General features: G+C 51.2%; 1 protein-coding gene across 2 annotated transcripts in view; it reads right to left on the minus strand.

Annotated features, from left to right (window-relative positions):
* The window catches only part of LOC138528578 (rho-related GTP-binding protein RhoG-like), a 193,818-nt gene extending 170,602 nt beyond the window's left edge, over window positions 1-23,216 (minus strand). Inside the window, exon 1 of one of the 2 annotated variants that reach the window (XM_069640349.1) lies at window positions 21,536-23,216. The gene's annotated coding sequence lies outside the window, so the exon portion shown is untranslated. Of the gene's footprint in view, window positions 1-21,128; window positions 21,177-21,535 lie in introns of those variants that run through there. The other variant, XM_069640350.1, reaches the window with a different exon arrangement.
* Window positions 23,217-24,229: the final 1,013 nt, after the last annotated feature.

Genomic DNA, 24,229 nt, shown 5'->3' on the forward strand with positions numbered 1-24,229 from the left:
TTTTGCAGGTTAGTGATGAGCTCTTAGGTCGGGATTGTGGAGGTTAGTGATGAGCTCTTGGGTGGGGATTTCACAGGTAAGTGGTGAGCTCTTGGGTGGGGACTTTGCAGGTTAGTGATGAGCTTTTAGGTGAAGATTTAGCAGGTTAGCGATGAGCTCGTGGGTGGGGATTTTGCAGGTTAGTGATGAGCTCTTAAATCGGGATTGTGCAGGTTAGTGATGAGCTCTTAGGTCGGGATTGTGGAGGTTATTGATGAGCTCTTGGGTGGGGATTTCACAGGTAAGTGGTGAGCTCTTGGGTGGGGACTTCACAGGTTAGTGATGAGCTTTTAGGTGAAGATTTAGCAGGTTAGCGATGAGCTCGTGGGTGGGGATTTTGGAGGTTAGTGATGAGCTCTTATGTCGGGATTGTGGAGGTTAGTGATGAGCTCTTGGGTGGGGACTTCACAGGTAAGTGGTGAGCTCTTGGGTGGGGATTTCGCAGGTTAGTGATGAGCTTTTAGGTGAAGATTTAGCAGGTTAGTGATGAGCTCTTAGGTCGGGATTGTGGAGGTTAGTGATGAGCTCTTGGGTGGGGATTTCACAGGTAAGTGGTGAGCTCTTGGGTGGGGACTTTGCAGGTTAGTGATGAGCTTTTAGGTGAAGATTTAGCAGGTTAGCGATGAGCTCGTGGGTGGGGATTTTGCAGGTTAGTGATGAGCTCTTAAATCGGGATTGTGCAGGTTAGTGATGAGCTCTTGGGTGGGGACTTCGCAGGTTAGTGATGAGCTTTTAGGTGAAGATTTAGCAGGCTAGCGATGAGCTCTTGGGTGGGAATTTCGCAAGTTTGTGATGAGCTCTTGAGTGAAGGTGTCGCAGGTTAGCAATGAGCTCATGGGTGAGGACTTCTCAGGTTCGTGATGAGCTCTTGAGTGAAGATTTAGCAGGTCAGCAATTAGCTCATGGGTGGGGACTTTGCAAGTTAGTGATGAGCTTTTAGGTGAAGATTTAGCAGGTTAGCGATGTGCTCTTAGGTCGGGATTGTGGAGGTTAGTGATGAGCTCTTTGGTGGGGATTTCACAGGTAAGTGGTGAGCTCCTGGGTGGGGATTTCACAGGTAAGTGGTGAGCTCCTGGGTGAGGATTTCACAGTTAAGTGGTGAGCTCTTAGGTCGGGATTGTGGAGGTTAGTGATGAGCTCCTGGGTGGGGATTTCACAGGTAAGTGGTGAGCTCCTGGGTGGGGATTTCACAGGTAAGTGGTGAGCTCCTGGGTGGGGATTTCACAGGTAAGTGGTGAGCTCCTGGGTGGGGATTTTGCAGGTAAGTGGTGATCTCTTAGGTCGGGATTGTGGAGGTTATGGATGAGCTCTTGGGTGGGGATTTCACAGGTAAGTGGTGAGCTCCTGGGTGGGGATTTCACAGGTAAGTGGTGAGCTCCTGGGTGAGGACTTCTCAGGTTCGTGATGAGCTCTTGAGTGAAGATTTAGCAGGTCAGCAATTAGCTCATGGGTGGGGACTTTGCAAGTTAGTGATGAGCTTTTAGGTGAAGATTTAGCAGGTTAGCGATGTGCTCTTAGGTCGGGATTGTGGAGGTTAGTGATGAGCTCTTTGGTGGGGATTTCACAGGTAAGTGGTGAGCTCCTGGGTGGGGATTTCACAGGTAAGTGGTGAGCTCCTGGGTGAGGATTTCACAGTTAAGTGGTGAGCTCTTAGGTCGGGATTGTGGAGGTTAGTGATGAGCTCCTGGGTGGGGATTTCACAGGTAAGTGGTGAGCTCCTGGGTGGGGATTTCACAGGTAAGTGGTGAGCTCCTGGGTGGGGATTTCACAGGTAAGTGGTGAGCTCCTGGGTGAGGATTTCACAGGTAAGTGGTGAGCTCCTAGGTCGGGATTGTGGAGGTTAGTGATGAGCTCTTGGGTGGGGATTTCACAGGTAAGTGGTGAGCTCCTGGGTGGGGATTTCACAGGTAAGTGGTGAGCTCCTGGGTGGGGATCTTGCAGGTTAGCGATGAGCTCCTGGGTGGGAATTTCACAGGTAAGTGGTGAGCCCTTGGGTGGGGATTTCACAGGTAAGTGGTGAGCTCTTAGGTCGGGATTGTGGAGGTTAGTGATGAGCTCTTGGGTGGGGATTTCACAGGTAAGTGGTGAGCTCTTGGGTGGGGATTTCACAGGTAAGTGGTGAGCTCTTAGGTCGGGATTGTGGAGGTTAGTGATGAGCTCTTGGGTGGAGATTTCACAGGTAAGTGATGAGCTCTTGGGTGGGGATTTCACAGGTAAGTGGTGAGCTCCTGGGTGGGGATTTCACAGGTAAGTGGTGAGCTCCTGGGTGGGGATCTTGCAGGTTAGCGATGAGCTCCTGGGTGGGAATTTCACAGGTAAGTGGTGAGCCCTTGGGTGGGGATTTCACAGGTAAGTGGTGAGCTCTTAGGTCGGGATTGTGGAGGTTAGTGATGAGCTCTTGGGTGGGGATTTCACAGGTAAGTGGTGAGCTCTTGGGTGGGGATTTCACAGGTAAGTGGTGAGCTCTTAGGTCGGGATTGTGGAGGTTAGTGATGAGCTCTTGGGTGGAGATTTCACAGGTAAGTGGTGAGCTCCTGGGTGGGGATTTCACAGGTAAGTGGTGAGCTCCTGGGTGGGGATTTCTCAGGTAAGTGGTGAGCTCCTGGGTTGGGATTTCACAGGTAAGTGCTGAGCTCCTGGGTGGGGATTTCACAGGTAAGTGGTGAGCTCCTGGGTGGGGATTTTGCAGGTTAGTGATGAGCTCTTAGGTCGGGATTGTGGAGGTTAGTGATGAGCTCTTGGGTGTGGATTTCACAGGTAAGTGGTGAGCTCCTGGGTGGGTATTTCAAAGGTAAGTGGTGAGCTCCTGGGTGGGGACTTCACAGGTAAGTGGTGAGCTCTTGGGTGGGGATTTCACAGGTAAGTGGTGAGCTCCTGGGTGGGGATTTCACAGGTAAGTGGTGAGCTCCTGGGTGGGGATTTCACAGGTAAGTGGTGAGCTCCTGGGTGGGGATTTCACAGGTAAGTGGTGAGCTCCTGGGTGGGGATTTCGCAGGTAAGTGGTGAGCTCCTGGGTGGGGATTTCACAGGTAAGTGGTGAGCTCCTGGGTGGGGATTTCGCAGGTAAGTGGTGAGCTCGTGGGTGGGGATTTTGCAGGTTGGTGATGAGCTCTTAGGTCGGGATTCTGGAGCTTAGTGATGAGCTCCTGGGTGGGGATTTCACAGGTAAGTGGTGAGCTCCTGGGTGGGGATTTCACAGGTAAGTGGTGAGCTCTTGGGTGGGGATTTCACAGGTAAGTGGTGAGCTCCTGGGTGGGGATTTCACAGGTAAGTGATGAGCTCTTGGGTGGGGATTTCACAGGTAAGTGGTGAGCTCCTGGGTGGGGATTTCACAGGTAAGTGGTGAGCTCCTGGGTGGGGATTTCACAGGTAAGTGGTGAGCTCCTCGGTGGGGATTTCACAGGTAAGTGGTGAGCTCTTGGGTGGGGTTTGTGCAGGTTGGTGATGAGTGTTAGGAAAGATTTCGTAATTGTAGGTAATTTTCCTTCCATGTGGCAACCCCTAAACTTTTTGCTGTTGTTTTTCACCGTGTTCTTGACTTTGCCAGAGAAGTGCAGCCTCCTGCCGCACTCCTCTGGGCTTTCGCTCCTTTTCTTATGAGGAAACTGACATGCCCTTAAGACAGTCAGTACCGGGGAACGCTGTTTCCCGTAGTTTCTTCTATCATGTTGCGGCTTTAGTGCAACATGACACAAGAGGGCACTGTAAGCTAAGTTACAGCTCTCTTGGGTCTCTAGCCTTCTACAGGCCCTAGATACTCGTTTAGGAATGTATTTGATCAGTGCAAGTCATTCAGGGACTGGAATGGTGGCAGCGATCGTTTTGTGTATTTTGAGCTCCTTTTGGCGTTCTGAACCCAAAATGGTGGCCTGGCTCCCAAAATGGCCAGACCACGAGGCTCCTTTGTCCTGTCCACTGACCGTCTTGCTCCCTTCACCTTCCCCAGGTCGAGCCGACCCGGGGCCTTCCTTATTTGGGCATGTACTTAACCGCGAAACCTGGTTGCTTTCGCGGGCTTCTACATGTCTTTTGTGTGCCTCCAGGGTGTGGGCTGGGATGTCTGGTCCCAATACACATCCTGGGTGCCAGAGAGTCTAGGGTGGTGTGAATGCCTGGGACCACCGTGGTCCGTGATTGGTCCACGTATGGTGTGTGTGTTGATGAGCGGATCTCCCATTGGCTCCCCTCCGTTTTGGCGCGAAGGGAACCGTGGATAAGAGGGGGCTGGAAACACCACTACCATGTCGATCTCCTGAGTTCTCACGAACGAAGGAATACAGGAGCCAAGTATCCTGCAACCAAGAGGCTGGACCGAGGAATCGCTGGTGACCCGCTGAAGGACTCCTCCTTTGCACTGCTGTCGTCCTGTGAAACCCTTTCCTCCTTTGATCGAACCAGAAGGCCTTTACTGGTGCTTCGACCTTTGGAATAGCAGGAACAGCTATTCTCGGCGACTTCATCATCTCCTGCCAGTAAGCCTTCGGAAGCGTCTCTGGGCCATCCAGTTGACTGACCAGCTTACACGGGAGTCCTGCTCTGTAACCGCCGCCAGGTTGTGTTGTATTTCGAGTCCTGGTCACTCTCACACGCTTCGTACACTTGGCGTTCCCAAGTCTGAAGTGAGTAGTGTACATTTGGCTCGGATACACACGGCCGCTCCATTGCCCTGCTGTGGTGACAAAACTGTGCAGGTTTCTTCGATTGGGACGTCTTTTTTCTCTACACGACGACGAGGCATTCCCGGCTCTTCTGAACCTGCCAGCTGCTGAAACTAACGTGGAGAAGCCTGGGTCTGCTTGCATCGGGGACCAGTGAGTAGTATAGCTAGGATCTGGTCGCCCTCCTGCAGTAGCCCATTGCTTTTCCCCGCTATGTAAAAACAGCACCCTTTTGTCCGTACTCGCGCTCTGCTTCTGCTCACTGTGGAGGCTGCGCTTGAGTCGCGGAACCTGTTCTTCTTCTGTAAAGCACTAACTGAACTGCCTGACTTCCTCCGAAGAGACTCTCCTTTTGCCCGTTGGCACCAGCGTGTGCAGGTACTCTGAGCACAAGGCTCCACTCTTCGCAGGGCTCGGACTTCCATCTAGTTAGGTGCCTCTGAAGGCGAACTGAGTCTAAAGCATTATCGCACTGCCTGTTTTCCTTCCCTTTCAGGTGGACTACACATTTCGTGCATATAACGCTTGCGACTGTCGTATTTGTATATATATTGTGTTGATATGGTATGTGTTGGTTTAATATTGTGATACTGTGATTTTCTCGCTACGGTCATTATTTTAAAGGCCTTAAAATAAATGTGTATATATTTTTGATATAACAACTGTTTGGAGTAGTTTGTAAGCGCTCTTGCTTTGTGTGCTCATTGCAGGCTTTCAGTCACCCTCACCCCTCTTGAGACCTAGTCTTGACCGCCGCGATCGCTACCTTGATTGGTCTGGCTCGTCCAGAGGTTACCCTGTTCCAAGTAATTAGGTTGGCCTTCTGAACTTCTGCGCCACCAGGACAGAGTTCAGAAATCCGTCTTAACAATGAGCTCTTAGGTCGGGATTGTGGAGGTTAGTGATGAGCTCCTGGGTGGGGATTTCACAGGTAAGTGGTGAGCTCCTGGGTGGGGATTTCACAGGTAAGTGGTGAGCTCCTGGGTGGGGATTTCACAGGTAAGTGGTGAGCTCCTGGGTGGGGATTTCACAGGTAAGTGGTGAGCACCTGGGTGGGGATTTTGCAGGTTAGTGATGAGCTCTTAGGTTGGGATTGTGGAGGTTAGTGATGAGCCCCTGGGTGGGGATTTCACAGGTAAGTGGTGAGCTCCTGGGTGGGGATTTCACAGGTAAGTTGTGAGCTCTTGGGTGGGGATTTCAGAGGTAAGTGGTGAGCTCCTGGGTGGGGATTTCACAGGTAAGTGGTGAGCTCCTGGGTGGGGATTTCACAGGTACCTGGTGAGCCCCTGGGTGGGGATTTCAAAGGTAAGTGGTGAGCTCCTGGGTGGGGATTTCACAGGTAAGTGGTGAGCTCTTGGGTGGGGATTTCACAGGTAAGTGGTGAGCTCCTGGGTGGGGATTTCACAGGTAAGTGGTGAGCTCCTGGGTGGGGATTTCACAGGCAAGTGGTGAGCTCTTGGGTGGGTATTGTGCAGGTTGGTGATGAGCTCTTTGATTAGGGTTTTACGGGTCAAGTAATGAGGCTAGAATCTAGAATGACCTAGCATCTAGCAATGTTTTGCAGGTGATTTTTTGTAAGTAATTAAGGCCTAGTATCTAGAGAGGCCTAGCATCTAGTGATGTCTTGCAGGTAATGAGGCTAGAATCTAGAAAGGCCTAGCATCTAGTGATGTCTTGTAGGTAATGTGGTTTAGTAGCTAGAGAGGCCTAGCATCTAGCAATGTTTTGCAGGTGATTTTTTGTAAGTAATGAGGCCTAGAATCTAGAGAGGTCAGGTACTAGTGAAGTCTTGCAGGTAGTGAGGCCTAGAATCTAGAGAGGCCTAGCACCTAGTGATGTCTTGTAGGTAGTGAGGCCTAGCAGCTTGAGAGGTCTCTAGCTATTGATGCCTTGCAGCAAGCGATGCCTTGCAGGTAATGAGGCCTGGAAGATAGTGGGGCCTAGAGCTGGTGATTGATACTCTGCAGATATGCCTTTCAGCAAGTCAGGCTGTGTAGCGAGTGAGTCACTGTAGTCAGCTATGTTGTATAGGTAGCAATTCCTAGTAGCGAACCTTGACTAGCTAATGCTCTGTGCATGGATAAGAGGGCTGGCCGACCAGGACAGAGGCGCTCTGGCGGTGAGGAGCTCTGTGCTAGGATAGCAGAGCTCTGCAGATCACGACTGGAGTGCACTGACAGTAAGGAGTTCTGTGCTTCGATAGCAGAGCTCCACAGATCACGACTGGAGTGCACTGGCAGTGTGGAATTCTGTGCTTGGATAGCAGAGCTCCACAGATCACGACTGGAGTGCACTGACAGTAAGGAGTTCTGTGCTTCGATAGCAGAGCTCCACAGATCACGACTGAAGTGCACTGGCGGTGAGGAATTCTGTGATTGGATAGCAGAGCTCCACAGGTCATAACTGAAGGGCACTGGCAGTGAGGAATTCTGTGATTGGATAGCAGAGCTCCACAGATCATGACTGAAGTGCACTTGCGGTGAGGAATTCTGTGATTGGATAGCAGAGCTCCACAGATCATGACTGAAGTGCACTCATGATGAGGAGTTCTGTGCTTGGATAGCAGAGCTCCACAGGTCATGACTGAAGTGCACTGGCGGTGAGGAATTCTGCGATTGGATAGCAGAGCTCCACAGATCATGACTGAAGTGCACTGGCGGTGAGGAATTCTGTGATTGGATAGCAGAGCTCCACAGATCATGACTGAAGTGCACTCATGATGAGGAGTTCTGTGCTTGGATAGCAGAGCTTCACAGGTCATAACTGAAGGGCACTGGCAGTGTGGAGCTCTGTGCTGGGATTCTGGAGCTCCGCAGATCATGACTGAAGTGCACTGGTGGTGAGGGGTTCTGTGCTTGGATAGCAGAGCTCCACAGAACACGAGTGGAGTGCACTGACAGTAAGGAGTTCTGTGCTTTGATAGCAGATCTCTTCAGATTATGATGGAAGTGCACTGGCAGTGTGGAGCTCTGCGCTGGTATTCTGGAGCTCCACAGATCATGACTGAAGTGCACTCGCAGTGTGGAGTTCTGTGCTTGGATAGCAGAGCTCCACAAATCATGACTGAAGTGCACTGGTGATGAGGAGTTCTGTGCTTGGATAGCAGAGCTCCACAGGTCATGACTGAAGTGCACTACCGGTGAGGAGTTCTGTGCTTGGATAGCAGAGCTCCACAGGTCATGACTGAAGTGCACTGGCAGTGTGGCATTCTGTCCTCAGATAGCAGACCTTCTCAGATCATGACGGAAGTTCACTGGTGGTGTGGAGCCCTCTGCTTGGATGGCATAACTCCATAGAGTTGAGGAACCACTGGTGACCCGCTGGAAGGTTTGGCACCCTGACCCCGCTGTCGTCCTGCGAGACCCCTCTGCATCTGATCGTCCTAGATGGTCTGCGAAGGCGCTTCGACCCATTGGAATAGTGGGACCAACTATTCTCGGCACCTTCATCAAACCCTGCAAGTAAGCCTCTTCGGAAGTGTCCCTGGTCAATCAGTGGGCTAACCAGCTTACGCAGGATGTTTGCTCTGTCACCGCTCCGGTTTCGAGGAAGCCCTCGAAACTGGGTATACTGCTTGCTCTGTGATCATGACTGAAGTGCACTGGCAGTGTGGAGCTCTGTGCTTGCAGAGCTCAGCAGATCATGACTGACGTGCACTGGCGGTGAGGAGTTCTGTGCTTGGATAGCAGAGCTCCACAGATCATGACTGAAGTGCACTTGCGGTGTGGAATTCTGTGCTCGGATAGCAGAATTCCAAGGGTCATGACTGAAGTGCACTGGCAGTCTGGAGTTCTGTGCTTGGATGGCAGAGCTCCGCAGATCATGACTGAAGTGCACTGGCAGTCTGGAGTTCTGTGCTTAGATGGTATAGCTCCTCAGATCATGACTGACGTGCACTGGCGGTGAGGAGTTCTGTGCTTGGATGGCAGAGCTCCGCAGATCATGACTGACGTGCACTGGCAATCTGGAGTTCTGTGCTTGGATGGCATAGCTCCTCAGATCATGACTGACGTGCACTGGCCGTCTGGAGTTCTGTGCTTGGATGGCAGAGCTCCGCAGATCATGACTGACGTGCACTGGCGGTCTGGAGTTCTGTGCTTGGATGGCATAGCTCTTCAGATCATGACTGACGTGCACTGGCGGTCTGGAGTTCTGTGCTTGGATGGCAGAGCTCCGCAGATCATGACTGACGTGCACTGGCGGTCTGGAGTTCTGTGCTTGGATGGCAGAGCTCCGCAGATCATGACTGACGTGCACTGGCCGTCTGGAGTTCTGTGCTTGGATGGCAGAGCTCCACAGATCATGACTGAAGTGCACTGGCGGTGAGGAGTTCCGTGCTTGGATGGCAGAGCTCCTCAGATCATGACTGACGTGCACTGGCCGTCTGGAGTTCTGTGCTTGGATGGCAGAGCTCCGCAGATCATGACTGAAGTGCACTGGCGGTCTGGAGTTCTGTGCTTGGATGGCATAGCTCCTCAGATCATGACTGACGTGCACTGGCGGTGAGGAGTTCTGTGCTTGGATGGCAGAGCTCCGCAGATCATGACTGACGTGCACTGGCAATCTGGAGTTCTGTGCTTGGATGGCATAGCTCCTCAGATCATGACTGACGTGCACTGGCCATCTGGAGTTCTGTGCTTGGATGGCAGAGCTCCGCAGATCATGACTGACGTGCACTGGCGGTCTGGAGTTCTGTGCTTGGATGGCATAGCTCTTCAGATCATGACTGACGTTCACTGGCGGTCTGGAGTTCTGTGCTTGGATGGCAGAGCTCCGCAGATCATGACTGACGTGCACTGGCGGTCTGGAGTTCTGTGCTTGGATGGCAGAGCTCCGCAGATCATGACTGACGTGCACTGGCCGTCTGGAGTTCTGTGCTTGGATGGCAGAGCTCCACAGATCATGACTGAAGTGCACTGGCGGTGAGGAGTTCCGTGCTTGGATGGCAGAGCTCCTCAGATCATGACTGACGTGCACTGGCCGTCTGGAGTTCTGTGCTTGGATGGCAGAGCTCCGCAGATCATGACTGAAGTGCACTGGCGGTCTGGAGTTCTGTGCTTGGATGGCATAGCTCCACAGATCATGACTGACGTGCACTGGCGGTCTGGAGTTCTGTGCTTGGATGGCAGAGCTCCGCAGATCATGACTGGCGTGCACTGGCGGTCTGGAGTTCTGTGCTTGGATGGCAGAGCTCCGTAGATCATGACTGACGTGCACTGGCGGTCTGGAGTTCTGTGCTTGGATGGCATAGCTCCACAGATCATGACTGACGTGCACTGGCGGTGTGGAGTTCTGTGCGCAGACAGTGAGTGACAGATCCCCACCAGTGAAGAGTATACAGAAGAAAAGAAATAGAACATTATTACAGGCACGTGGGCTTACAAGGAACGCGATGGGAAGTAACTGGACAGGAAAATAAAAAAAGTGTTAGGCTGGTGTCTCCTGTGAGTACTGGAAGGAAGCAGAAAGCAATATTGCATGTTTGCACTTACTGGAGGGACGAAGGCCATTAGAGTGCACGTCTGCACTTGTGGAGATAAGAGTCGGGAATACATAAGGACGGTGAGTGGCAAATGCCCAAAAGATACAGGCACGCATGAAAGTACCTGCCACCGTTGCGGCTCTGACATGGAGGGCACGTGCGCCCTGGTTAGTCACCATGAGCAGTCCTGCAAAAGAGACTGAGCCAATCCAGCCTCCAACGCCTGTTTTATAGTGTGGCAAGCAGGGCAGTTTCTAGCCAACTTGGTGCCCAGGGCGAAAAACCAGAATACGCCCCCCTCACCTCCCTGACTGGCACACGTCATTCCCAAACTACACCTCTGTTGTGCGACAAAACTCCTCCTCAATATGAAATAGTAATTGCAATATAAATGAAGCTGTTTCATTACATTGCAATGCAAGTACTTTACCGAAGAATTGTAATGTGAAAACACAGCTGTTGCTGCCCAAGTAATTGGTTTTTCTGTCACCTGCTCTTAGGGAAGGCCTTGCCTGAATGCAGTTTCAAACTGTCCGTACTGCCACACTGTGGTGTGACCAGCCTGCAGGGGTCTGAGGGCCCACTGGCCCTGTGTTGCAGGTGTTCTGTTTCTACCACCTCACTTGTATTTCGCAAGGGACAATACGAGACTACCCTTATGAATTATTTTCTGATGGAAGGTTATCATTCCAAGATGGACAGTCTGGTACACTCTTACTGTACTCGGTGAGAGTTCTAAAGGGGGCAAGTAATACCAGTGAGGGTTCCCTTATGCTTTGCATTAAATCACATAGCATTTCAGGACTATAACAGTGATCAGAGATCTCTATATTGGATAAGCAAGTCTGTGATAAAAGGATTGTAGGTGTGAATCTCTAAATTCATAACAGATGCATGGCTTGGTGGTCATATCACAGTTCACAACACTCATCCCAACATTTTAAATGTTTGTAACCATAAACCATACATACTCATTTGGACAGCTTACGTTTTAGGATGTGAGTATCAAATGGCTGCAACGTCGGCCACTCGAATGGGGAACAATGGCTCTTTTGCTTCTTGCTTCTGAAGAATTTTAGATGAGGAAGGGCTGGATCTCAGTGTCAGTATGCACAGTCCCCAATACAGAAACATCTTTAGGGAATTATATCTACAGACAGGGCAGGGTACTGTAGAAGAGAGACCCAATAAACAATGCACAGAAAGGCTACACAGAAAGGCTTGTACCTTTTACAAACTTTAGCCTGCCCAGTAATAAGCTGACGAAGCGTTTTAAACAAAACCGGCTTCTAATTCATGGTAAAGGGTCCACAGTTCCTCAGCCACTACCTCCTCACTATTAGACAGGCCTCAGGGATTATTTCTGCAAAAACTAACAGGCCCAGGTTATATGTAACAGAGCTGGCATTAGCATCTCTTATTAGTGCTGGCCTGCAGCTAGTGAAAATCATAGCGTGGCAGTGTAGAAAGGGGGTTTGGCCTAGTGGATGTGCAATTTGAGGCAACTTATTTGCTTGCTTTATGCGTTTAAGTGTAGGCACAGTATGGCATGCTCGTCAGAGCCACATACACAAAAGGTTCCAGTATGCCATTGTATGGACATTGGACACAGACAAAAGCATACATATGTTCTGTTACACAAGGGAGCACCACATAGACGCCATTAACCAACAGGGTGGTGACTTGTGCAGCGCACAAAACATTGCTGCACACATCACTGTATTGATGGAGTATTGTCTGCATGGTGACACAAAATGAACTCTGCTTTCCTTATCAAGATGCCAAGTGACATTGAGTTGCCATCTGGTGTGCGTGCTGGGCAGTTGCAAACTTATTTAGAAAATTAAAAGACCTTTGATGCTGAGCAGATGCATTTAGTCCATGTCCCAAAGCAGCCACTAGAATACTTAAACAAGAAAATGACAGTTAACCTACCCAGGGATGCGCCATATGTAACTAAAAAGTTATATTAAAAAAAACGTTTTTGTGTGTTAAATAAAGAGACATGAAAATAAAGAAAATAGTTTAAAACTTTGAAGAAAGCATCGGTTTGGTCAGCTAACTGATACTTGTGCTGGCCTGGTGAATAGAACTGCACATGTTCAGTTCTTAACACTGAAATGTTAAGTTCATACTGTGTAAAAACAAAGGCTTGTTAAGTGAGCCATCATTTATAAATTGCCCCACTTGAAAGGCTGTCAACAAAAAGAATGAAGGGCACAGGGTGTGTGAGTCCAGAGCACCTCACACGCTGCGTTTGGAATATGCATTCCTTTGCTTGCATATTCCAAACGCATTGCAGTCATCCTCAAGTTGGCAGAGTGCGGCCAGACGGCCATCTCAGGAGGACCCACCGGCACAATAAGCTGCTTATTCTTTTGTCCGGCAAGATCAGTGTCAGCATTTTGGGTGGGCCCCTTACTGCGTCATCGCCCGCTCCGCCTGGGCCAAGAAACGGGGCTGGTGGCAAGCCACTTAAGAGCCTGCAGAAACACTCTGGCACACCGGAACCGGGCCAACACAGGCTGCATTGTCCCCACGGGATACGCCTCAGGCAAAGATTCACAGTGCACGTTTGCACTTACTGAGAGGAAAGCAAATGTGCCCACAACCACAGGTACGGGAGGGCCTGTGAGGGTTGCGTCTCCAGCGAGGAGTGCGTGTGCACCCCGGACAGTTGGGAACATTCTGGTCTCTGATTGCTCCCAACACCTCACCCACATGCTCATTAAGCCCTGTTTTGGTGGGGAGTTGAATCGGCTGTGATGGGACGAATGAAGCCCTCCTACTCATAAGGCTGCAGCATCAGGAAAAGAGAGCAGAGTCTTGGGGGGCAAGCCAGATAGCATGCATCCAAAAACCACAGCACTAGGAATGACCACCTCTGAGGAAGCATCCAACAAGGCCCTGGTAACCCGGCCCGAACCACTGATGGGCTTCACCGCAGGAGGCACAAAGGGAGTGTTAGCCGGTCCAACTAGAGGTACAAGGAGGTGCTTGCCACAAGAGTCGAAGACAGCTGTCCTGTCGATTTTGGTCTCAACAACTGCATGTGCAAAAGAAAGTGGGCCGTGAATGGGGGCAACGGAGAAAGAGACACTAGCCCGCGAGCCAGGCCTGCCCCAAGCCATCAATGCAGGCGAGTGGGTGGTGGTGGCCTCGGGTGGATGTGCTGCCTTGGGGGAGAGCCCCTTTTGGGTTGCAGGCCATCAGGGTCTGGATGGCATGCGCAGCGAACATTCTAGGGTTGAAGGCCTACCCGGAGCTTGGGTCAAGTCACCACAGGGTGAACTGAGGGATGTATTTGACCCAAGAATAGAGGACCACCAGTTAAGGAAGGACTATCATCCCAAGTAGTGAGCGAGACGGCTGGCAGGACTGGAAGGCACCCACTGTTGTATTGTTGGATAACATGTTTACTGCATATGGTTGTTTTTTGATCTGTTATGGAAAAGGAGGAGTGTGGTGTTGTCCCCTTTAAGGTGTTGAGTCATGACTCTGTCATGACGTGCTCCAACTAAAAGGAGCTCACGCCAGCACGTGAAGTTAGTCCAGCAGCAGACTCCGTAAACGGCACTTCTGTCTCTGTGTCTCATTGTGTGCAGGGTGACGCAGTGTGATCACGGTACTGCAGCACCCTAGCTGATCCGTGTGATCACGGTCCTTTATGCTGAACCTGGGCGTCCCCAGGCAACCGCCCCGCCAAGTGACCACAGACATGTTGATAAGTCTGGGTGCCCCCGGCGACTGTTTCCCGCTCTGTTGAACACGGCAACCTAAGCACCTGCTGTGTGCCCCAAGCACTGATCCGGCAGGCCCGTGTGACCGCAGGTCCAGCCACAACAGGCCCTGGCCTGCACTCAGTGACACACAAAAGAAGTGGCCATGTCACGTGGAGCAGAGGGACTTCCTGGGCAGAAACACGAAGGGACCCCGACCACAACTGTTGACGCAGAAACCGAACTTCAGCCCTTTAGTGTTGCCATCTTCCGGAACTGCTCCGTTAGGCAAGGCAGTGACATGGCTGGTTGAGATGTCATCTTTTTAGGGATTGATGGTGGATCTCCAGGAACTGGGGGAAGAGGTGTTCCTGCCTTGGGTCATGCCTAAGCAGTACTTTCATAGCACTCCCTGCCAGGTCCATTTCCCTAATCTCAACATTTACATCTGGGTTAGACAAGTGGGTAGTCCATTACCATCAAAAATAGCAAGGCTTTGGGTGGCCCGTTGCAGATTGACACGCTGCAAAACAGAAAAAGCAACTGAAAACGTAACATTGAATTATAATTGGTTATTTATAACGCGCTATATACCCAGAACTTTCTAAGCGCGCCTGGGAAGCAAACTCCATGTCGTCTTGTTTCCAGGGCGACGAGCGCATTGCCCCTGAGCTATCCTCCTGCGACAGTGGAAGCCCAATCAGAAACAACAGCTGTTCCTGAAATTGATCAGCCAGCAGAACGCAACAGCCGTGGCCTTTTCTTGCAGGTCTCTCCCATTTGCTAATTTCATTTAGTCGGGTCAAGTGAAGTGAAACCAAACTATAAGTCCCAGCGGGCATTTTCTTGTTGAAGGAATAAGTCTGAATCATAGGGTCACCCTATGCTCTTGGCCCCAAATACTTTGTGATTGCGTGGATGGCACCCCATGTTGAGGACTGGATGATACAGGGGCTGTGGGTAATTTGGGGTGGTGGAGAAAAAGGGTGGGGGGTGGGGATGGATTAAAGACCAGTAACAGGGCACACCGTGCACTTACTACTCAACTGTATTGGCCAGAACCTACCCTCACAGAGATTGCCCAGCCGAAAGACATACTCAAACAGCTACACGGACAGATATAGTGCTTTAAACATAGGGAGGGAGCAAAGACTCTCTAAGGGTTAGACGCTTCTCCAGGCAGAGAGTGGGGGTAGATCTCTCTCCTCTGTGGGTGCCTCCCTCTGGAATGGCCTCCCTGCCCCTCTCAAACTTGAGCCGGACCACCTGAAGTTCCGGAAGCAGCTCAAAACGTTGCTGTTCTCCTCTGCTTTCTCTCTCTCCCTCCCCTGCTGACCTACCTGACCTAACTGTCTGCTATAACGACTGCTTGCTTGGCTACCCTTAGAGTCTCACTGGGTCCCAGGCTCTTTCTTGATCAGTCACCTTTGCACTGCCTCCGGGCCTACCACGCACTTGTAACCCTACAGTCCCTTGTTCTCCTTGCACTTACCCAGAGCCGCGCTGCCGTGGCTGCACTTACTCAGAGCATTGCTGCCCTGTTTTCCCCTCCCCTCTCCCTTGAACTCCCCCACTCCCTTTCCCCTTGCATTTCTCATTCTCGCACTTGCATGGTCTGAATGACACAAGGCCTAGTAAGATTGTTTTGTCGTGTCCTCCCTCTGACTTCGCTCCCTTGTCTTGTCGCGCCTAGCAACACTTGTGTACCGGCGCGTTATAAATCACTTGTCATATCATGAGTATGGGCACCAAATCTCAGTAGGCAATGGAAAAAAACCAGGACTGGCTCGAGGAGTCACACATGCAACTGGGAAACTTGGCAGCTGTGTATGATATGTGACAGCCCCTAGAGAAAGGGGCCTGCTCAGCTGCTAACATCTCGGGGGTGGGGGGCATGGTCGGCCCCCCCTGTGAGAGCAAGCCCCTCGCTGCCCAGGCTGTTTGTACTGAGACCACTGGCCCAATGCTGTGGGTGTATGGGGCATTCCGCGGGCATTGCCGTGCTGGAACATGTGAGCAGCGTCCCTGGAGCGGCATTTCAGCGGCATCACTTGAGTAATGTTTGGCTTGGCAGTCTGGAGAAGGAGCTGTGTGTCACGCTGTGCGGCCCCACCCTTACATCTGGCCGGGCTGAAGGATCCAGGGTGCCTCGGCTGTGCCACACCTAGGCGCAGGCCGAGCGGCACCCGTTCCCTAGTGGCCTGGGTGTGCCCGGGCGGTCTGCATTAATCAGTGTCAAAGCTGCCAAGTGGCCCCATGCAAAGCTGCCAAGTGGCCCCGTGTCATGTGTGACACCCTCAGCCAGTCCAGGCTTTCTATCTGACTGCCCCTTGCACGCTGGGACATGTAGGTCGATAGTTATAGTGGCAAAATGTAAACTGTCAGCATCCTGTGCTTGGATAAACCAGTGGGGTTTTGCAGGGTTCACGTCAACGCATCTTATGCCAAAATAAAGAGCACCACAACATCACCCTAAAATAAAGGGTGTAGAAATACTGTTCCTCTGCGAATCCATTGCACGTAGAGTCAAAATAGGGACCTCTAGTCATTTAATTGTATTTAAATGTGAAATGGCAAACCTCACATATCCATCAAAGCGGTTCCTAAAAGGATAGTAGATGCCAACTTTTACACGCCAACATGTCCCATTCCATTTGGGAGATGATAGTCCATTCCTGTTTTTTTTTGACACGTTGTCCTGAGTTAGAAATCCAGAACGACAGGTCTCAGAATGCAAATAAAAAAATAAACATGGCTAGACTGGCATCTCCCAAGTGGGTTGGCACATGCCAGCATGCATGCATGGTTATTTATAATGCTCTTAAAACCCCCGCACGGACGGACCCGGGGATCGAACCTGTCTTGCTCCATGTCGTCTTGCTGCCAAAGCGAGCGCATTGCCCCTGAGCTATGCTCCCGATACCTCGTTTTTTCATTGCATTCTGGGACTTGTAGTCCCACTTTTCCCATTATAAAACTCAGACTACACGTCCCATAATGCAAAGAAAACCCAGGACTGGATAAGAACCTACAGATTGGAATGGGTCATGTTGGCAACTATACAACCCGTCCATGTTGGAGGGACCAGCACCCTGAAATCAGGAGAATACTCTGTCCTATGCAAGTGCATAAGCAGTCCCTGCTTCCCGCTGTGGAATGATTTAAATTCAAGTAGGCAGCCTTGCACATTAGATTCAAGCACTGCTCTGTCAGCCATATTTCTAGCCCCCAAGTAGGACGATAATCATTGTGTGTAGACAGTCCAGTCCTTTTTTCTTGGCATTGTGTGATTTGTAGTCCTGCAATTTGTAATGGCAAACGCAAAAGTACAACGCGCCTAGAAACACATGTGTACAGGCGCGTTATAAATGACGTCATAACTGGCGGAATGCAAATAATACAATCAAGACTGGCTGGATGCACCTGCCTGACGTGTCTAACGGAGAGTATTGGGTTTTCTTTTCATTTATGTCCTAGGAGAAGGCACTAACAATGAGAGGAAACTTTATCACCTGTAAGAAGCCTTATGTTACTGCGGACTCTGCTTAAAGTAAAAGAACCGCAGAATGTGAAAACAGCTTAGAGTACTGTGAGGCAGAAGGCACCGAAAAACACAATGCAGTATTTGATGGAGTGTTTTGTGCCCTCTGATCACGCTCACCTGCCCTCGCCTGTATTTTGTGGAGAAACCTGAGACCCCCATCCAGGCAGGTGAGAGACAATAATCCCGAGAGCTCGATTCACGACACATTTCTGCGCCTCCTCCACTTGCAAGGATAGGTCATCACGGTACACTGGGCCCTGCAGGCATAAACGAGGTGCCCCCTAACCACAAATCCATGCACCGCCAAGGTGAACAGGTGAAGATCAAACAGGAAGCAGCAGGTGCTGAAGTCTGGGAACAGCTCGGATTGCACAGTAAGGCCCGGAGTGCCGGGGACGGCCGCTGCAGGGCTTTCTACTGTGCCTCCGAGGGTGCGAACAATATCTGAGGTGTTGCATAATATCAGCACCGGCTATTTATGTTCCAAAAGAAATACGCATTGGCAATGCCAACAGTTTGTGCTTTTGTGTAGGCATGGGAAAGGCACTTGCCAGGCACAGCCGCAGTGGTGTTAACAGGAGACTGGTGATAAAGGATGCACAATGGTGCGAATACCTGGGCATCTAATAGTAGTGCCTGGAAAATGCCTAATACTTAGGCACATGCCAAATCTGTTAGCTTTGCCAATGCTAGTTTTTAACAGGACTTCAGGGAAGGGGTACTTATAAATCAATTGGCTGAAGGCAGACCTGGTTAAGACATGTTATTACACCAGTAGCACACTTTTACAGCTCCAATTAAGAAGACTGCTTTGAAAGTTTGATGGTAAGGCTTGCTTAAAGTGAGCTCAAAGAGTTCCAATGAGGTGTTTTTTTTGGGCGGAGAGGGACAGGAACTGGGTGGGAGTGGCCATCGGGATTAGAATGGTCATAGGCAGTCAATGGGTGGGCAACTAACCAAACAATAACTACAAGCTTTGTGTCCTTTCAATAACTACTAACCAAACAATAACTACAAGCCTTATGTCATTTCTCTCTGATGCAATAATTATGTCAAGCATGGCTACACTAATATGGCCTCAGTATCAGCCCTTTTCAGCAGGGTTGCTACACATATCATGGCTCATTATCAGCCCATCTCAGCAGGAATGCTACACATGTAATAGTTCTGTATCAGCCCTCCTCAGCAGGGTTACTACGCATATCATGGCTCATTATCAGCCCATCTCAGCAGGAATGCTACACATGTAATAGTTCTGTATCAGCCCTCCTCAGCAGGGTTACTACGCATATCATGGCTCATTATCAGCCCATCTCAGCAGGAATGCTACACATATAATAGTTCTGTAGCAGCCCTCCTCAGCAGGGCTGCTACGCATATCATGGCTCATTATCAGCCCATCTCAGCAGGAATGCTACACATATAATAGTTCTGTATCAGCCCTTCTCAGCAGGGCTGCTACACATATCATGGCTCATTATCAGCCCTTCTCTGCAGGGTTGCTACACATGTAAGTCCTTCTCTGCAGGGTTGCTACACATATCATGGCTCATTATCAGCCCATCTCAGCAGGAATGCTACACATTTAATAGTTCTGTATCAGCCCTCCTCAGCAGGGTTACTACGCATATCATGGCTCATTATCAGCCCATCTCAGCAGGAATGCTACACATATAATAGTTCTGTATCAGCCCTTCTCAGCAGGGTTGCTACGTATATCATGGCTCATTATCAGCCCATCTCAGCAGGAATGCTACACATATAATAGTTCTGTATCAGCCATCCTCAGCAGGGTTGCTACACATATCATGGCTCATTATCAGCCCATCTCAGCAGGAATGCTACACATATAATAGTTCTGTATCAGCCCTTCTCAGCAGGGTTGCTACGTATATCATGGCTCATTATCAGCCCATCTCAGCAGGAATGCTACACATGTAATAGTTCTGTATCAGCCCTCCTCAGCAGGGTTACTACGCATATCATGGCTCATTATCAGCCCATCTCAGCAGGAATGCTACACATATAATAGTTCTGTATCAGCCCTCCTCAGCAGGGCTGCTACGCATATCATGGCTCATTATCAGCCCTTCTCTGCAGGGTTGCTACACATGTAAGTCCTTCTCTGCAGGGTTTCTACACATGTAAGCCCATCTCAGCAGGGACGCTACACATACAATCTCTCAGTATCGCCCTTCCCAGCAGAGTTTCTTAGCATATGGCTCAGTATTATCCCGTCACAGCGGGGATAATACACATATAATAGCTCAGTATCTCCGCTTCGAAGCAGGAATGCTGCACTTGTAATGGCTCAGTCTCAGCCCCTCCTCTGTGGGCCTGTTACACCAAAGATGGTTCAACATGGGCACTTCTCGGCACGCCTGTTATACTTATAATGGCATCGTATCAGCACTTCTTTGCAGAGTTCCTACCCTGATAATGGTTTAGCAGTAGCACTTCTCAGGATGACTCACATTATGGTGGTTCAGTCTCAGCCCTCCCCCTCTGGCCTGTCACATGGAAAACTGTTCCATGCCAGCAGGCCTGCTACACTCATACACGAGGTAAGCACTTCTCAGCATGCCTCTTACACTTAAAATGATGCAGCATCCCTAGGGCTGTTACAAGTATAATGGCTCAGTATCACCCCTTACCAGGAGCCCTGTTACACTAAAAATGGCTCAGTATCAGCCCATGACAGCGGCCCCTTGACACTTATAGTGGCTCAGCGTCAGCCCTTGCCAGCAGCCCTTTGACACTTATAGTGGCTCAGTATCAGCCCTTGCCAGCGGCCACTTGACACTTATAGTGGCTCAGCGTCAGCCCTTGCCAGCAGCCCTTTGACACTTATAGTGGCTCAGCGTCAGCCCTTGCCAGCAGCCCTTTGACACTTATAGTGGCTCATTATCAGCCCTTGCCAGCAGCCCTGTTACGCTTATAGCATCAGCCCTTGCCAGCAGGCCTCTGACACTTATAGTGAAAAGGTGCCACTGCCACGTTCAAGTCTCAGCCCCTGCCAATACAGGCCCTCACTCACATCAGCAGTCCCTCCAGGATGGGCAGTGAGTGTACTGTCTCTTTGTAAAGCTGCATCGTGTCTAAGCTGAGCACCTTGCTGTGCTCGGCCCCTCTGCGCGGATGGGGTGTAGAAAAATGCGCTTTCATGGAACGGAAAGGTCAATCGCTTGACCTGCCTAACCCTGAACCCCCATTGTTTACAGCTGATTTTCTGATTTTGCTGTTTTTTTTGTTAGTATTGTTCGCATCCTAGCCTTGTCGCGAAGTGCTCTGCAGCGAACATGGGCACAGTAGCGCTATATAGAACATTCAAAGAAATACAGGAAGGGTGACAGTGAAATATAAACTGGCTGAACCAGCTTGAGCCTTTTCTTAATAAAACATATAGCGCCCCACCGTTTTACGAAGCACCGACTTATCAGACGTGTGAACCACACCTCTATCGGTCCAACTGTGGTGTGTTGAGAGCACTAGCTAAGCCCCCCGAACGAGCACAGCTCCCCACGATGAAGGCAGGATCGGTGACAGATCTCAAGGGAACAACGCGCCCACGCGCCCAGAGGGCGCCGCCTTTAGGCGCTAAGGCGCCACACCCTGCAGAAGCCCAGGGTGGAGGCAGCAGCCCTGACACTGACAGCCCGACGCTTCCGCCCTGGTCCGTTACTCACACAAGTGCCACAAACGTTGCCTTCCCGCCAAGCGTCTGCTTTCCACAACTGCCCCTTCCTCGCCCATAAGCACGGAGTGGCCCAGTGTCACTCTGCGGGGGGTGCGGGGGGGGGAGGGGCTGGGGGGCTGGCCGGGTCCCCCTATCTCACGTACGCTAAGCAGGTCCCAACGGCCCGGTGAACTTTCTGGGGAAACATCCCTTTTCTATGACAACGGTAACTTTCGGTATAGGACCTTCATATCCCGCGTCTGTGCACCTTGCGAACTGGGCTATTTCCTCGGCGTTTTGCACTCTCAGGGTGGCGGGGGATTTTGACGGCTCTCTGCCCCCCACCCCCCCCAAGACCCCACCCCCTCAGACGCGGACAGGTGTCGGTCCATATGGGCATATGAAGACATCACTCACCTCTCATAGCTCTCCTGAGGGGGGAGAACGGCCTGTGCTGCAGGTCTCTGTCCCTGCTACAGATCTCCGGCTTTGCGTCAGTTCTCTTCTCCTTTTCCGGACTCTGCGTAGGCTGCAGGGCTCTGTTCCTGCTGCTACAGGTCTCTGTCCCTGCTGCTACAGGTCTCCAGCTCCACTTCCGTTCTCTTGCTCTGTTGCAGGTCTCTGTGTAGACTGCAGGGCCCTGTACCTGCTGCTCCAGGTCTCTGTCCCTGCTTCTACAGGTCTCCAGCTCCACTTGGGTTCTCTTTTTCTGTTGCAGGTCTCAGTGCAGGGTGCAGGGCTCTGTCCTTGCTGCGACAGGGCTCCAGCTCTGCTTCGGTTCTCGTTCTATGTTGCAGGTCTCAGTGCAGGGTGCAGGGCCCTGTCCCTGCTGCGACAGGGCTCCAGCTCTGCTTCGGTTCTCGTTCTATGTTGCAGGTCTCAGTGCAGGGTGCAGGGCTCTGTCCCTGCTGCGACAGGGCTCCAGCTCTGCTTCGGTTCTCGTTCTATGTTGCAGGTCTCAGTGCAGGGTGCAGGGCTCTGTCCCTGCTGCTACAGGGCTCTGTCCCTGCTGCTACTGGTCCCCAGCTCCGCTTCGGTTCTCTTTCTCTGTTGCAGGTCTCTGTTTAGACTGCAGGGCTCTGTCCCTGCTGCTACGGGGCTCTTTCCCTGCTGCTACAAGTCCCCAGCTCCACTTCGTTTCTCTTTCTCTGTTGCAGGTCCCTTTATCCACTTCAGTTCTTAGTTTGAGATGCAGGTCTCCTCTTCTGCTGCAGTTCTCGACATCAGTTCACCGATTATCCTGTCGGTCTCCTCCCCTCCTTCAGGTTGCCTTTGCAGGCCTCTTTCTCTGCTGCAGGCCTCTTTCTCAGTTGCAGTTCTCTGTTTCTACTGCAGTTCTCATTCTCTGCTGCAGGTCTCTGTTTTTGCTGCAGCTCTCTGGTTCAGCAGGTCTCCTTCTCTGCTGTAGTTCACTTGTTCAGTTCTCTGCTGCAGGACACTTCTGTAGTTCTCTGCTGTAGTTCACTTGTTCAGTTCTCTGCTGCAGGACGCTTCCTCAGTTCTCTGTCACTGCTGCAGATCTCTGCTGTATTTCTCTGCCTTAGTTCCCTGTTGCTGCTGCAGGTCGCCTTCCCTGCTCCAAGTCTGCTGCCCGGGCAGGCTCTCTGCTGCTTCTCCGCGGGCAGGGCGATATCTCCTCTGTCGCCCTCCAGAAGGAGGAAGTGGGTAGCGCAAGAGGAAGTCTGCAGAGGGAAAAAACCCAACCCAGCCCAAGGCTGCAAGAGCAGCAGCAGCAGCCATGCTCGGAAGATGTGTCAGAGGGGAGCCCCGCTCGGGGAATCGAGAGCCTGGCAGCGCCAGGGCAAGGCACGGGGCCAGCGCTCGCTGCTGCCTGCCTGCGGTGCACCGTCCCATTGCAGGGGGAGCAGTTCTGGCAACAAGTACCGGCAATATCCCATGAAGGAGCCATGCTGAGAAGCGCGGGTGGGATCGCGTTACAGGCATAGCACTCCCGCAGAGAGGCAACGACAGGCCCTTGTAAAAGTACAGCAGCCGAAGAAGGGAAGTGCCCACACAGTGCTCGAGGCGAGGGTCCACGCGGGTGGACGGAGGGCACCTTGATATGCTAATTCCTGGTGACGCCACATTCGATCGGTATGTTAATGAGCCTCCCCAATTATTTAGCACTTGATCCCTGTTTAGAAGTAGTGCAAGCAGGGTCAGGACTGCCCTTTACACGCATAACAAATCTACGGGAAGCGCCAGGTCCGTATCTATTCTAATACTACGGGAACCCCGCCGAGAAGCGCCGGTACTCTTCAATAAAAGTGCAGGTAGTGCCAGTACTTTCTCTGGCGAGCACTCAGAGCCTGGCAGTAGCTGCACTTATGATGTAGTGAACCCCAGCTCCTCTTCTTCACGGGCTACCTTTGGAACTCCAAAAAAGCCCCCCCCCTTCCCCAGGAAACACTGTCAGGACCGTGCTTGTGACAGTGAAACCCCCGCAGGACGCAAGGGCTCCTAACGCACAGCTACGGGTTCAAAGAACAGCGTCTGCTGCCATCTAGCGGCAATTTATAGACTTGCACCAAACATTTGCTTTGTGGTACTCCAGTTGACAATGCCGTTTTAATCACGTTTGCAGTCACTCAGCATGGAGACGTGAGACCTTTCATTTGAGTTTATGGGTAGAGGAAACAGAATTTGGTGTGATATTATTACTTCAAATTGAAAAAAAAACAAAGCCATTTTCAAGCCACTAATCGAGGGACAGTCAACTAAATGCATAAAAATATCATTCAATTAATATAATTAACACCAATAAGCAGGTCCTAGATGGAATTGGAGTCAACTCTATGGGCGCGATTCATGGAAATGTGAGCATAAATCCCACAAGGGCCACACGCCGATAAGGACACTGTGCGAGCCTGTGCACAGAAAGAAAAAAGCGCGTCCCGGGTATTCATGGAATTCACAGCGCAAAGTAACCGTATTCGCAAGTCGCGCACAGAGCACCCCGACACGCCCACACACAAAGCCTGAACAGCTACATTTGCACGCAGCACCGGGCATGAAAACACACACCCTACAAACTGTGTGTGGGGTCCCAGGCACACAGGCTTGCGACTCGGGGACCCTGCACGGGGTGCCCCGTAACTGTATCCGGCACCC

This window comes from Ambystoma mexicanum, chromosome 7q (genome assembly GCF_040938575.1).
Source record: "Ambystoma mexicanum isolate Mex_15411 chromosome 7q, UKY_AmexF1_1, whole genome shotgun sequence".
NCBI lineage: Eukaryota > Metazoa > Chordata > Amphibia > Caudata > Ambystomatidae > Ambystoma > Ambystoma mexicanum.